This window comes from Schistocerca cancellata, chromosome 2 (genome assembly GCF_023864275.1).
Source record: "Schistocerca cancellata isolate TAMUIC-IGC-003103 chromosome 2, iqSchCanc2.1, whole genome shotgun sequence".
NCBI lineage: Eukaryota > Metazoa > Arthropoda > Insecta > Orthoptera > Acrididae > Schistocerca > Schistocerca cancellata.
This window is the reverse complement of record NC_064627.1, coordinates 554,231,086-554,246,828: the sequence shown is the minus strand read 5'-3', so window position 1 is coordinate 554,246,828 and position 15,743 is coordinate 554,231,086. Positions and strand designations below refer to the sequence as shown.

The following is a 15,743-nucleotide window of genomic DNA, read 5'->3' as shown; positions in this document are numbered from 1 at the left end:
AAAACTACGACAAGAAATTACGAAAACAAATGGAGCATATGAGCTGAATTACACTTCTTTTCTGTTTCTGCACAAAAGCTACCGAAATCTTCGATGCGTTAGCCACAAGATGCATTTATGAACATAAGAAAGGGAACTGATAGTAAACAGAAACTGTCGATTAGCCAGCATTGCTTGGAAACTTCTCGGTGAGCATTACAGTCGAAGGAATAGAAACCTGTGTTATAGGCACAATAAATTTTGCACTTACTTGGGAGCAGCGTTCGGATCGGTAGGGATTGCTTCTGTTCGTTTTCTTAGCTGGGAGATAGAAAGCATGTTTATTTATTTTCCTGAAAACTTACGGGGGTCACACAGTTTTGGCGGATATACGCTGAAAGCATTTCGTTCGACTATTATGCGGGGAACCTATTATTTAGCAGTATATCATCGTTCGGTCAGTGAAATTTACTTACAACAATTGCGTGTAGTAGCGCTATAATTATATCCATTGTACATGTCCAGTGTAATGTTCCACATATAAGACGTGAAACTCAAGCCCGCTCCTAATCACTTATTAATTTGTAGAAAGTACTGCGCCCCGAGCTTCAGACTCGGATAAGATATTCTGCTAAGTGCCAGCTGAGAGCTTCGCGCAGTCCGGAGTGGGAACTGCGTTTGGCAACACTGCGCCGGATGCACATCCCAATCGAATGGGGCGACGCGCAGCCAGGCTTACTACGCGGCGGCAGAATGCGTCGCGGTGCTGCGCACTGAGAGTTGACATTTCTGCAAATGGTAAGTCTGTACAGACATTTTTTTTTAAATCTTACCCGACACTTCTAAATACTCTTTCCAATAAATTTTGCAGAATAGAGATGCGATTCCATAGTTCATATATACACGGGTGCAACATGAAAGCTTTCCTCCTCTGTAAATTGTTTTGAGACGGAAGACGGAAGAGGTTGCATCGATCTCGCAGGGTTAATGCTATTTCACGAAGAGCTGTCCAGTGTAGCTTCGTCATCTCAAAACTGCCACTCATTGACGTCGAATGATTACTCTGTAGTGGCCAGCTCTCCTGATTTCCACAAGACTGTAACTGCTTGCGTTCTCAGTACGAAATTAGGTGCGACATGCGAGACGAAGTTACGCACAACTCAATTTTCAGGGTCCGCCTCCGTAACCTAGTGGTCAAGGCGTCTTACTTTTATGCAGAACACACGGGTTCGATTCGTGGTACTGCCAGGGACTTTTCTCTTTAGTGGTAGAACTGAAAGGAGTGCACGAATCTTCGTGATGCCACTTGGACTACTTGACAGAAGTTGTGGATCGAAGGTCTAGAAAGTCGACAATGGCCGAAAGGGCGGTGTGCTGACAGCATGCCTCTCCACACTCCACCCAAATGATGCCACTGACAGAGGATGACAAGGTAGTCGTCGGTCCAGATTTGCCTGTCTGTGTCAGAAGGCTGAGCTTTGCTTTTTGAAATTTTCGGACATGGCTGCACGGTATTAGATGCTTCAAGATGGTGATGTCACTTTGGAAACATGATGCAGAGACCATAAGTAACACAAATGGAAATAAATAATAACATATCCTGAGGACTAAAGGATGAAAGGCAGAAGTATTTTAAATTACGTTTTGAGTTAGAAAACGAAATATCTCATTCGTAAATGAGTTACAGTAATGTACGAAAGCCGACAGCTCACTAAAGGCCTCATTGCTAGCGTTACTAACAAGGGAACCTCCCCATCGCACCCCCCTCAGATTTAGTTATAAGTTGGCACAGTGGATAGGCCTTGAAAAACTGAACACAGATCAATCGAGAAAACCGGAAGAAGTTGTGTGGAACTAAGAAAAAAAAGCAAAATATACAAACTGAGTAGTGCATGTGCAACAAGGACAATACAAGATTAGGAATGCCGTGGTCTCGTGGTTAGCGTGAACAGCTGCGGAACAAGAGATCCTTGGTTCAAGTCTTCTCTCGAGTGAAAATTTTATTTTCTTTATTTTCACAAAGTTATGATCTGTCCTTTCGTTCATTGACGTCTCTGTTCACTGTAATAAGTTTAGTGTCTGTGTTTTTCGACCGCACCGCAAAACCGTGCGATTAGTAGACGAAAGGACGTGCCTCTCCAATGGGAACCGAAAACATTTGATTGCAAGGTCATAGGTCAACCGATTCCTCCACAGGAAAACACGTCTGATATATTATATACGACACTGGTGACGGCATGTGCGTCACATGACAGGAATATGTTGTCGACCCACCTAACTTGTACACTTGGCAAATGGGTAAAAAGATTCTTCTACCTTGCCCGATTTAGGTTTTCTTGTGGTGTGATAATCACTCCCAAAAAAGTGATCGCATCGGACGGACGGACGGACAGATAATAATTGTCTGAAAATAAAAAATTAAAACTTTTTACTCGAGGGAAGACTTGAACCAAGGACCTTTCGTTCCGCAGCTGCTCACGCTAACCACAGGACCACAGTGCTCCTAAGCTCACATTCTCCTTGATGTTGCCTATCTTCTCATGGACTACTCAGTTTGTATATTTTGCTTATTTTTTTCATAGTTCCATACAACTTCTTCCTGTTTTCTCGATTGATCTGTGTTCAGTTTTTCAATCCTATCCACTGTGCCAACTTATAACTAAATCTGAGGGGGGTGCGATGGGGAGGTTCCCTTGTAAGCAGACTGGAGAACTTATTATTGTCATCAGTGTTAACGTTTGTTTGAAGCTGTTCCATTGCTGTCTCTTGTCAGCTGCCCTCTTCAGTTCCAAGAACTGCTCCACAGCACAGGATGAACTATCTACTTTACACCTGGTGGTTATAGTCAAAGAACAGCTACTGACGTAAGTCCAGTGTAGGCTGTAATTATCGTATGGCAGCGGAACTTGGTAGATATTCTACTGCATTCACACGGAACCGATTTACGCTATGAAAACAAGAGTTCCAATTTTGGCAACCAGGTGCAAATCTGCAACTGTACAGCTGCTCGTCGGTGTCTCTGGTGCTCATATTGAACAAATTGTGTAAGCGGCGGTTAATAATAAAATCAACATAATTCCTTTCTTACTTGTTTGACGTTTTCTGCCAATGTCCCGTTCCTAATCCATTACACATGGAAATATTTCTATACATCTTTCATGTATTCACGCCAGATTTGCGACTGGTTGTCTAAATTGGAAATAATTTTCTCCAGCGTAGATCACTTTCGCATAAACACTTTGGAATATCTACCGAGTTCCGCTGCCATACGCCAAGTACAGCCCACACTAGACCTCTGTGAGTAACTGCACTTTAATTTTAACCGCTCGGTATATCAGTATATTGGTTTCCCTAGCGATTCTTGCTTTCTACAGTCTCTTCAGCTACAGTTTCCAGTAGCGACCTCATACCGTAATGTGTTTCCAGACATTCTCGTTTTTCGATTCATTACTGATATTTTTCCTCATTGGTTTCTTGTTGGGAGTCGTCATTCGACGATGGGTTCAGCTGATATTCAACAGCCTCTTGCAGCTCTGCATTTAAGATACGCTTAATCTTTTTATTTCTGTCTTCCTTATGCTCTAAGTTTCGCCCCACAGAGAGATGTGCTCGAAGTATTAGCATTTATCTACATTAAAGGTTTATATTTTTTGGCGCAAACAGTTGTTTCTTTTTTTGCTCGTGACCTCTTTGCCACTATATGTGTCTTGCATCTCTCCTTTTCATATGTCCTACTTCCAAAGCAATGAAATTTCTTCATGACAACAATGAAAGCTGAATAAATGAATTAAAATTTTTGTCACACCTGGGATTTGAACACATGCCTCCTGATTATTCATCAGGTGTGGTAGCCATCCACCACCATAGCAGTATAGGTAATGCAGCTGCACAGACTATGCTATCATCAGTGCTGTTTATCTGGGGAAACGCTGGGGGATGCGTACCCCAAACTTTTTCGTCGACAAAGTAATGTTTTTGCGATGTTGAGAACTTGGAAGAGTGCCAAAGGTTTATTTCACGGACGTAAATTTTTTATTTCATTTTTTCGTATTGGTAATTGCAATACGAACGATACCAGTACAGTTTTTGGTGGGAAAAGCGATGTCATTGACTGGAGGGTTGATTGGACTCACCTGTTTCATCTGCGGTGTATTATAGGTCAATTGAAGTGTACGATGCCGTTTTCTTTTATTGTTTAGGAGTTGATGGGAATCGCATGCTTCATTTGAGGTGATGTAAACTGAAGTGTTCGATACCACATTCTCTTGTATGTTTGGGTCTTTCTCGGTATCGCCTGCTTCATTTGAGCTGAAGTCAACTGATGACTCCGATACTCTCTTTCTCTCTCTCTCTCTCTCTCTTTTTTTTTTTTTTTTGTTCGACATGTTGATGTAGTCATGGCTAAAAGCAGACGGGTGGTATCCCATGCTTCAGTAATAAGTAATTTTCGCTGCATTATATCCAATGTCGGAGTACCCTCAAACTTTTTTTCAGAAAAAAAGCACTGGCTATCATTATCGTAGATAAAGCTTAGACTCATACTTGTCAAGGAAAATTTTATGCTATTCCAATAGGGAGAGCCTTGGCAATACTGACGATTTAAAAAGGGAAAAATAGTCTGAATACGTAAATTGAAGTTTGTGTTAGAAAGGGCATTGGAGTAGGGTAGTCGATGCAACTGTTTTACTTGTACTGTTGTGGTGGTGTAACAGCTAGCACGCACACTTGCCTAGGAAGCGGGTGACCTGGGTCTAAGTCCTGGATGTTGCGCAAATTTTTAATTAATTTCTTCAGCCTCTATCATTATAATAGATAAAGTTGAGACTCGTATCTATCAAGGAAAACTGTATTCCAAAATATGTCCTCTTCTTGAAGAGTCACTTGTCCAAGTTTTGCATTTAGTCATTACAGCATGTTGACCTGCTCCACACAGCCATCAGCTAATACACGTTCACTTTCGGCGACTACTGCTGTCGCACATGCGATCAGTTCGTGGCAAACAACTACCATCTTCTGACAGTCCTGTACTTCCCTCATTGTTTCTTCCATAGACAAATTAAATATCAGTGGTGATAATGGGAATTCCTGTTTTACAACTTTCGTGATTTCTGTATCTTGCTCAATTCTGCCTCTACTGACTACTAAAATCTTCATCACAAGACAAGAATGTACAGTATTACACTTCTATCTCCGTCACTATTTTGCCTAAGAACGGAAAAATATTTTATTCCATTGCATGTTATTCAAATCCTCCTCCAAACCTACGACTGCAATATTTGTTTCGTGCTTTTACCTTAATCTGCATTCTGTTAATAATTGCAATGCTAAACTAGCTTCTCAATTATACAGTCCATACGTAAAAACAAACTTCTCCTGTACGTTTCGTCAAAAGCAGCAATGGACGAAACGACTGTCAGGAAAGTTTCATGGGCCTCAACCAAACAGGCTGGAAGATTCACCAGCAACGAAGACAGCCGGTCGTGGAAACCTTCATTCTTCTCTTCTGCTTTCGAATTTCTCTTCCATTCTACGATAAAGAGCAGTTGGAAGTATTTTTGTTCATTTGACTCTACACTAACTGTGCAGCAGTATTCACACCTATCAAAATTTCATTTTTTTTTTTTGAAAGCGTAATAATTACACACTTTTCGAACTCTGTGGAACTTCTCGCGGTATATAAATTCATATAGTTTTTGTTCTATTCATTGCCCGTAAATGTTCTGCTAGTGTTTCATGGCCGGCCGCAGGTGGCCGAGCGGTTCTAGCCGCTTCAGTCTGGAACCGCGCGACCGCTACGGTCGCAGGTTCGAATGCTGCCTCGGGCATGGATGTGTGTGATGTCCTTAGGTTAGTTAGGTTTAAGTTGTTCTAAGTTCTAGGGGACTGATGACCTGAGATGTTAAGTCCCATAGTGCTCAGAGCCATTTAGTGTTTCATGAATATGTGGACATTTTTCCTTCTGAGTTCGTCAAGAGAAATTCAGAATTAAGTATTGGATTTGCCCCTACCCTCTTCTTGCAACCTTGTTCTCATTTTCTATTATCCTGATTTCTTCTGGTCCACTACTAAGTTTCTCCAAGTACTATTTGCATGTTCTGTCCTTACTTTGAGCTTATACTGCGCAGTTACTCTTTTCCTCTCTTATCATTGTGCTCCTCGTTTTGTGCCCCCTAAAGTGGCTGTGTATTAGTCTGTGTGCAACAGCTACATTTACTCTGTTTCACTTCTATATGCACATTATGACGTCTTCTCTCCACACTATCTTCTTCAGCTTTCCTACTATTATGAATAGTTTCAATTCGTTGGTGTTCACTTTTTTTAAATCCGGTATATTATCTGTTGTCCGCCACTGCCTCTTTTCTGCCTTGAATCATAGTTACTTGTCTGCTGCATTTACGATTCTTCTTTTGAGGCGATTTCAATGTGTCTCTGCCCCAGTAACTTCTTGGAGTGGTACTATTTCTGCAAAATGGTTAAAATGGCTCTGAGCACTATGAGACTTAACATCTCAGGTCATCAGTCCCCTAGAACTTAGAACTACTTAAATCTAACTAACCTAAGGACATCACACACATCCATGCCCGAGGCAGGATTCGAACCTGCGGCCGTAGCACTATTTCTGCAGCTCTGTTTGATTTAAAAGGCATACAACAGGAAGATCTCAAACTGTAGATAACACAAAATGTTCTGTGTGAAAGCCATATAGGAAAGGGATGAGAAAACGTGTTGGAATGGACATGAACCTTGCTAATACACATGGAGAGTAGTGTAGGTATGGCTCATGGCGACCGTTATATTGTATCGTATAATTTCTATGGGCGACAATATTGTCTGATCAGCATACTGATAAAGTTCACGCTGACAACAGCTCTCTCGGTCTCTGGCTGAGACTAGTAAATTATCCACTGCGTATTGATTATGTCGACCGACTGTGCGTGTATCGCTAGCTGAAATAATTGAATAAAATACTGTAGCCAGATTAACGCTACTCAACGATTCTCCTAACTGCGCACACTGATGAAAACAGAAATGCTCCTGATCATAGGGCATCAGTACGACGCTTCTTGCAGAATTAGACAACAATATTGTAACCGTGTATCGATTCCAGAGTTGCAGGGTAGGTGGGGATAGTAGTAGGCAATCCATCATTTGTGTTGGACACGCAAAAGAACTTTTAAACAGAGGAATCCTGGTAATAACGGCATATATTCTTAACGATTTTCAGTGCATTGAGAGTTGAGTGTTATTGAGGAGGGATTTCAAATTGATTCTGTACATCTCAATTTCCGGAGGCTTTTGATTACCACATAAGCGGCTTCGAGTAAAATTGCGTGATTGTGGAATATCGCCTCAGTTATGTGACTGGATTCGTGATTTCCAATCAGAGAAGTCACAGTTTGTAGTAGTTGGTGAAGAGTGCTCGAGTAGAACAAAAGTGATTTCTGGCGTTCCCCAAAGTAGTGTTAGGACCTTTGCTCTTCCTTATCTATATAAACGATTTAGGAGACAATCTGAGCAGCCGTCTTAGGTTGTTTGCAGATGATGCAGTCGTTTATCGACTAGTAAAGTCATTAGAAGATCAAAACAAATTGCAAAATTATGTAAGGAAGATATCTGTATGGCGCAAAAATTGGCATTTGACACTAAAAACGAAAACTGTGAGGTAATCCACATGAGTGCTAAAAGGAATCCGTTAAACTTCGGGTACACGATAAATCAGTCAAATCTAAAGGCCGTAAATTCAACTAAATTCCTAGGAATTACAATTATGGACAACTTAAATTGGAAAGAACACACAGAAAATGTTGTGGGGAAGGAAAGCCAAAGCCTGCGTTTTATTGGCAGGACACTTAGAAAATGTAACAAATCCACAAAAGAGACTGCCTAGACTACTCTTGTCCGCCCTCTTTTAGAATACTGCTGCGTAGTGTGGGATCCTTACCGGATAGGATTGACGGAGTACATCGAGAAAGTTCAAAGAACGGCAGCACGTTTTGTGTTGTCACGAAATAGGGGAGAGAGTGTCACTGAAATGATATAGGAATAGGGGTGGACATCATTAAAAGAAAGGCTTTTTCGTTCCAGCGGCATCTTCTCACGGAAATTAAGTCACTAACTTTCTGTTGCGAATGCGAAAATATTTTGTTGACGCTGACCTGCATATGGAGAAACAATCATCACAATAAAATAAGGGAAATCAGAGCTCGCACGGAAAGATATAGGTGTTCGTTTTTTCCGCGCACTGTTTAAAACTGGAATAATAGAGAATTATTGTGAAGGTGGTTCTATGAAGCCTCTCTCAGGCACTTAAATTTGATTTGCTCAGTATCCTTGTAGATGTAGACGTAGACTTTCAATGACGAGAAGAACGTACATATATCAGAAATCTCAGGAAAAATTGTGTCACGGTTTTGCTAAGCACGATGAGTTTACGTGCATACTGACGCTCACCCTTCACAGTGAGGGTCCGTGGCAAGTCTCCTCGCTGACACTGCCCATCTAGAAATGAGATCTCTTTCCACACTAAAAACCGTTGCTCTTCTTTGGTGGCTGGCGTCATAAAACCTCCTGCGCTGATTCCTCCAGTGTTACCTATCCAACCGATGTCGTATGCACACTCCTACCACAGGAACCGCAGAAGAATTTTTCTCTATTCAGTTTCTCGGTAATATCGGGGTTACACAACGCTTTCAACGACTGAGCATTTCACTGTTTTTAACTTCCTTGGCACACACTGCACATGACGTTGATTGAGGAACCAAGAGAGCTGTAGAGTGGGGCGTTGAAGTGGGAAGGTAGGGCCGATGGGTGGGGGTTGGTGTAGTAGTGGTGACAGTTGAGTGTGTCATCTTTTAAATTTTGTTATTTTTTTACTTTTTAAATAACTTTTAGAAACTGTATGATAAATTGTAAACTAGAATATTGCGTTTCTGTTATTGTTTTTTGCCATTGAGCATATTTTCATTTTTATTTTGTACGGATGCCGTAAAGAAAAACTAAAGTACGCTCAATAATCAAAAAGCAATAACAAAAGTACAATATTCCAACCAATCCATAGCATACCATAGAAATAATAAATTACTACAATTTTTTTTTAACTAAAAAGTGGAACACACACAGAGTGCCCTCTCGTCGACATCATCCACCCATTCACCTTTCCTATCTCCAAGACATCACTCCACTGCCACCACCTACGTGACAAACACAACTGGAAAACCTGTATTCGAGGAACAACGTGCTACAATTCAGCTGCCAAAATTGTATACCTCTGGATCATAAGTGTAAGAGATGAAAGATGAGGGTGTGTGCACAGGCATGTAGAAAATACACTAATGGCCATTAAAATTGCTACACCACGAAGACGACGTGCTACAGAGGCGAAATTTAACCGACAGGAAGAAGATGCTGTAATATGCAAATGATTGGCTTTTCAGAGCATTCACACAAGGTTGGCGCCGAAGGCAACACCTACAACGTGCTGACATGAGGAAAGTTTCCAACCGATTTCTCATACACAAACAGCAGTTGACCGGCGTTGCCTGGTGAAACGTTGTTGTGATGCCTCGTGTAAGGAGGAGAAATGCATACCATCAAGTTTACGACTTTGATAAAGGTCGGATTGTAGCCTATCGCGATTGCGGTTTATCGTATCGCGACATTGCTGCTCGCGTTGTTCGAGATCCAATGACTGTTAGCAGAATATGGAATCGGTGGGTTCAGGAGGGGAAACGCCGTGCTGGATGCCAACGGCCTCGTATCACTAGCAGTCGAGATGACAGGCATCTTATCCGCATGGCTGTAACGGATCGTGCAGCCACGTCTTGATCTCTGAGTCAACAGATGGGAACGTTTGCAAGACAACAACCATCTGCACGAACAGTTCGACGACGCTTACAGCAGCATGGGCTATCAGCTCGGAGACCATGGCTGCGGTTACCCTTGACGCTGCATCACAGACAGGAGCGTCTGCGATAGTGTACTCAACGACGAAGCTGGGTGCACGAATGGCAAAACGTCATTTTTTCGGATGAATCTAGGTTCTATTTACAGCATCATGATGGTCGCATCCGTGTTTGGCGATATCGCGGTGAACGCACATTGGAAGCGTGTATTCGTCATCGCCATACTGGCGTATCACCCGGCGTGACGGTATGGGGTGCCGTTGGTTACACGTCTCGGTCACCTCTTGTTCGCATTGACGGCACTTTGAACAGTGGACGTTACATTTCAGATGTGTTACGAACCGTGGCTCTACCCTTCATTCGATCCCTGCGAAACCCTACATTTCAGCTGGATAATGCACGACCGCATGTTGCAGGTCCTGTACGGGCCTTTCTGGATACAGAAAATGTTCGACTGCTGCCCTGGCCCGCACATTCTCCAGATCTCTCACCAATTGAAAACGTCTGGTCAATGGTGGCCGAGCAACTGGCTCGTCACAATACGCCAGTCACTACTTTTGATGAACTGTGGTATCGTGTTGAAGCTGCATGGGCAGCTGTACCTGTACACGCCATCCAAGCTCTGTTTGACTCAATGACCAGGCGTATCAACGCCGTTATTACGGCCAGAGGTGGTTGTTCTGGGTACTGATTTCTCAGGATCTATGCATCCAAATTGCGTGAAAATGTAATCACATGTCAGTTCTAGTATGTCCAATGAGTACCCGTTTATCATCTGCATTTCTTCTTGGTGTAGCAGTTTTAATGGCCAGTAGTGTAATTTTTCCCTCACTCAATATATTAGTGGAATAGGGCACAAAAGGGCCCATATTGGTTCGAAGTACCCTCCAGTATGTAATCTACAGTGACTTGCGGTGTATATACACTGAGATGAGAGAAGTCATGGGATACCTCCTAATACAGTGGTGGACCTCTTTTGCCCGGTGTAGAGCAGCAGCTTGGCGTGGCATCGACTCAAGAAGTCGCTGGAAGTCCACTGGAGAGATACTGAGCCATGGTGCCGCTGTAACCGTCCATAATCGCGAAAGTGTTGCCGATGCAGGATTTTCTGCATGAAGTGACATCTCGGTTATGTCTCATGAATGTTCGATGGGATTCATGTCGGACGATCTGGGTGGCCAAATCATTCGCTCGAATTGTCCAGAATGTTTTTCAAACCAATCGCGAACAATTGTGACCCGGCGACATGGCGCATTGTTGTGAACATGTCTGGGAACATGAAGTCCATGAATGACTACAAATACTCTCCAAGTAGCCGAACATAACCATTTCCAGTCAATGACCGGTACAGTTGGACCAGAGGACCCAGTCCATTCAATGCGAACACAGCCCACACCATTACGGAGCCACCATCACCTTGCACAGTGCCTCATTGACAACTTGGGTCTGGGGCTTTGTAGGGTCTGCGCCACACTCGAACCTTACTGTCAGCTCTTACCGACCGAAATCGGGACTCATCTGACCAGACTACGGTTTTATAGTCGTCTAGGGTCCGTCCGATGTGGTCACGAGCTCAGGAGAGGCGTTGCAGGCGAAGTCGTGCTGTTAACAAAGGTACTTACATTGGTTGTATGCTGCCGTAGCCCGTTAACGCCAGATTTCGCCGCACTGTCCTAACGGATACGTTCGTCGGACGTCTTACGTTGATTTCTGCGGTTATTTCACGCAGTGTTGCTTATCTGTTAGCACTGACAACTTAACGCAAATACCGCTGCTGTCGGTCTTTAAGTGAAGGCCGTCGGCCACTGCATTGTCCGTGGTAAGAAGTAATGGCAGTACTTTGGTATTTTTCGGCATATTCTTGACAGTGTGGATCTCAGAATATTGAATTTCCTAACGATTTCCGAAATGGAATGTTCCATGTGTCTAGCTGTAACTACCATTCCGCGTTCAAAATCTGTTAATTCCCGTCGTGCTTCCAAAATAACGCCAGACACCTTTTGACATGAATCACCTGAGTACAAATGACAACTTTGCCAATGCACTGCCCTTTTATACCTCGTGTACGTAATACTATCACCATCTGTATACGAGCATATCAGTATGCCATCACTTTTGTCACTTCATTGTATATGTATATAAACAAGACCATGCCCACATGTGAGCATCAGTTGACTTAGTTGCTGAAAACAATCCATATGATAATCTAGTGATTGAGCTGCTTTAGGAACTTCCTGTTAACTGATGCTGCCATGTTGGCATAGTGTATTACACGGTCCTACATTTCAGTACAGATCTGAAAATGATAGTAACTGGTCGATGTTAATAATCTGCTGGCTTTGCAATCACTGATACCAGAATAAAGAATACTGGATTTCCATATTTTGTGTGCAGTCCGTATTTTGTCACCTGGCATTTCTCATCCCCTTGAATGCTTTAGAAAGTTGAAAGACAAAGCAGATGGAACATTGCAACTAGATAAATTGAAGGAATTAAAGATTTAAAACTTGCTGCCAGGAAGTCAAATTGCGCGCCACTTTATTGTCTCTGCTGTCATGCGACAACAGATGTGCCCTTGGAAATGGTTACACAAAGTTACATTAAAAGCATCCCACTTATAGGCCACTCGGCTACTGCTGCATTGTTTGCATCATCACAGCCACCACATTGAACTTCTCTTTTCGTTTCATTTGGTTGGATTTCACAAACTTGAGCAGTATTCCAGTACAGATTGCACAAGTGTTTTGCAAGCAGTGGCAGTAAGGGAGAGGGGAACAAGCCCAGCCTGTATTGTTAGCAGATTTCTGATGATGTCACCCAATGATGTCATGCAGTACCAGATTTCACATTTAGTGCCTTCTTCCATCCCTCTGATGACACAGTCCAAAATGAGAGAGTTTGACAACTTCTCTATTTCATATAATGGCAGAAAATTAAAATGCAAGATAGTGAATGTATGAAAGTAGTGGGAAATTGAAAAGCTCACTTCTGATATATATAGCATCTAAGATAGCGGACCTAACCCACTTTCCATAAGTGTAAAACAGCAAGGAATTCAAAAAATTCCATGATGACGGACCTAGCCCATTCGAACTTAGTTTAAAATGGCAGGAACTTAAAAAAAAATCACTTTGAGTCTTTGTTTAAACTACCTGTTCAGTGCCTGCAGAGGAGGGTGGTGACAGGTGGGGGGGGGTTTGCTCTCCCACTTGTCCTGAGTAAAAAAAAAATAAAAAAATAAAAAAAACGAGTTCCCCAAGCCCAGTTGCCCAAAGTTTAAAACTGTGTGATGTCACAGTCCACTTGTGAGTTAAGTAATTTCAGGCTGTTTTCCACATCCCACTAGGTAAATACCAAGGTTGGTAGACGACAGAGTAGATCACTACTGAGTCTGTCCTGGGGGGTGCGGGGGTTGGGGGGGGGGGGGCGTGCGCAGTGCATACGAAGCAAGGTAAGACTTCCACACCAATCAACAGGGTTACTCTGCCACGTCTAGAACTTCACTGGTGTGCAAAACATAAGGACGAAAGTAACTTTACATGCTGTATCACTGCTAAGTAATGTGGTCTGATACAGAAAAAGAACTGCTAATATGGTACAGAATGTAACTGATAGAAATACGCATTGAGACGAACATAAAAGGTACTTTTATTCAGGGACAATAATCATACCGAGGTCACCGTGATTTTTTATGTTTTAGCGAGAGTGTGGGATTCTTTTGGTTGGTTAAACTGTGTCTGAGAACTGCAGGGTGCGTTAAATCATCGGTACGTTCACGTACTGAATTATGACGTGTTCAGTGTTATTATGAAATTATTTTTTAGCTCCTACACTGTAAAAATCAATGTTCGTTAATGTTGTTCCACCAGTGGCAGTGACCTTGGGGTGCATTCTGTCCTCCTGACTCCTTGACGTCTGACCATGACACTTTCAATGTGATAATTCAATGGATATCAGTCACCTGTCAGAACTGTAACCGCTCATTTCCTCCCGTTCTGTGATCTGCGTTGCTCTCCAGGGAGCACATTTCACCGAAGACCATTCTTCAACTTTTAGAGGTTATCATGTTTTAATCGGTTTGCCTCTCAGCAACCGAAATTTATGGAAATTTCTTAAACGTTTGGTGTCACATAACTGTAGAAACCCAAATCGGTTTACTACAGAATAGTCGATGTATTGGCTTGCTATTAAGTAGGTGGTCACAATGTGATTCTTAAGTGCATGTTAATCAGCCACATCTTTAGATTTATCGGCGCTGAATGTAGTAGCAGTAACACAACGCTGTCATACTTCAGGTCAGAAAAATCAGGACGACAACAGGAACTGCCTATACAAAATTGGCATGCCAGTAATATGTTAATCGGTAGTGACTGTGCTTTACGTTAACACGTAATAATGCAGCACCTACATCTTTAGAAACATAGTGCTAGCTCCAACGGATGTTGGTATAAGTCATTAGTGACATTGTTGATGAAGCCACACCAGCATTCGATTTGCCGCGAGGGATTGGCCGAGCGGTCTAAGGCGCTGTAGTCATGGACTGTGCGGCTAGTCCCGGCGGTGGTTCATGTCCTCCCTCGGGCATGGGTGTGTGTGTTTGTCCTTATGATAATTTACGTTAAATAGTGTGTAAGCTTAGGGACTGATGACCTTAGCAGTTAAGTCCCATAAGATTTCACACACACCAGCATTCGAGGTTACGGTGCAAAGCTGCTTGGAAAAGATGGTTCCATTGCCTGTAGTTTTAATTATTTACCTGTAAACTCTAACGTTGCATATACAGAATGTTTCTCATCTGAGTGTGTCACCAGGAATCTGCAGAAACTTTGTGTCTTGGCAGAAATAGTATCAGTTTTTGGCATTCCTGATGCTGGAAATAGCAACGATATGGTGTTACCCATTTACAGCTATGTGCCCCGACCTGATGGTGCAGCCCGCATCTCGTGGTCGTGCGGTAGCGTTCTCGCTTCCCACGCCCGGGTTCCCGGGTTCGATTCCCGGCGGGGTCAGGGATTTTCTCTGCCTCGTGATGGCTGGGTGTTGTGTGCTGTCCTTAGGTTAGTTAGGTTTAAGTAGTTCTAAGTTCTAGGGGACTTATGACCACAGCAGTTGAGTCCCATAGTGCTCAGAGCCATTTTTTGAACTGATGGTGCACTGGCCATTGTAGTCATACTGGTCATGACATAGCAGTGACTGGATAGACATCGATATTCATGGTTAGCCACCCAAACTGGAAGGATGCAGTGGCTGGTGCAAACTGTCGCCATCTGGCAAATGTGGATGCGGCCCAGTCCAAAACCCCTTCCAGGCACGAAGGGGTTACCGTGCCGAGCGGCAAATGTTTAAACAAACAAATAAACGTTCCTATATACTACTGTATACAGCAGCAGTAATAGCTTAATCCACAAGTGGTCTATGACGTCACACAGTTTTAAAGTTATGGCTTGGGAAAGCCCAATGGGAATTTTTAACTTAAAATCAGGATAAGTGTCCATCTTGGATTTTATACTGAGGACAAGTGGGAGTGTTGGATGTTGCCCCCCCCCCCCCCACCCTGGCGCAATATGGGCAGTTGTTCAAACAAAAATTGAACTGTTTAAATAGCATAAGTGGCCTGTGATGTCATACATAAGTGAGTTTTTTTTAAAATTTTCCACCATTTTATACTGAACATTTGAATTTACGGTGGATTTTTCGAATCTCCCCCCATTTTAAACTTAGCAAATGTAGCTTAGTTCTGCCATCTTGGATTTTTTAATTTTCCACCGTTTTATCTAGGATAACTGCACTAGTTCTACCGTCTGGGATTTTTTTTTTAATTTCTTACGATTTTATACCTATGGGAAGTGGGCTAGGTCCGCC

At 42.7% G+C, this 15,743-nt stretch overlaps 1 protein-coding gene across 1 annotated transcript in view; it reads left to right on the top strand.

Moving 5' to 3' along the window:
- Nucleotides 1-646: 646 nt before the first annotated feature.
- LOC126162147 (uncharacterized) overlaps nucleotides 647-15,743 on the top strand; it is a 45,561-nt gene continuing 30,464 nt past the window's right edge. The window contains exon 1 of the mRNA XM_049918443.1: nucleotides 647-777. The gene's annotated coding sequence lies outside the window, so the exon portion shown is untranslated. The remainder of the gene's footprint in view (nucleotides 778-15,743) is intronic.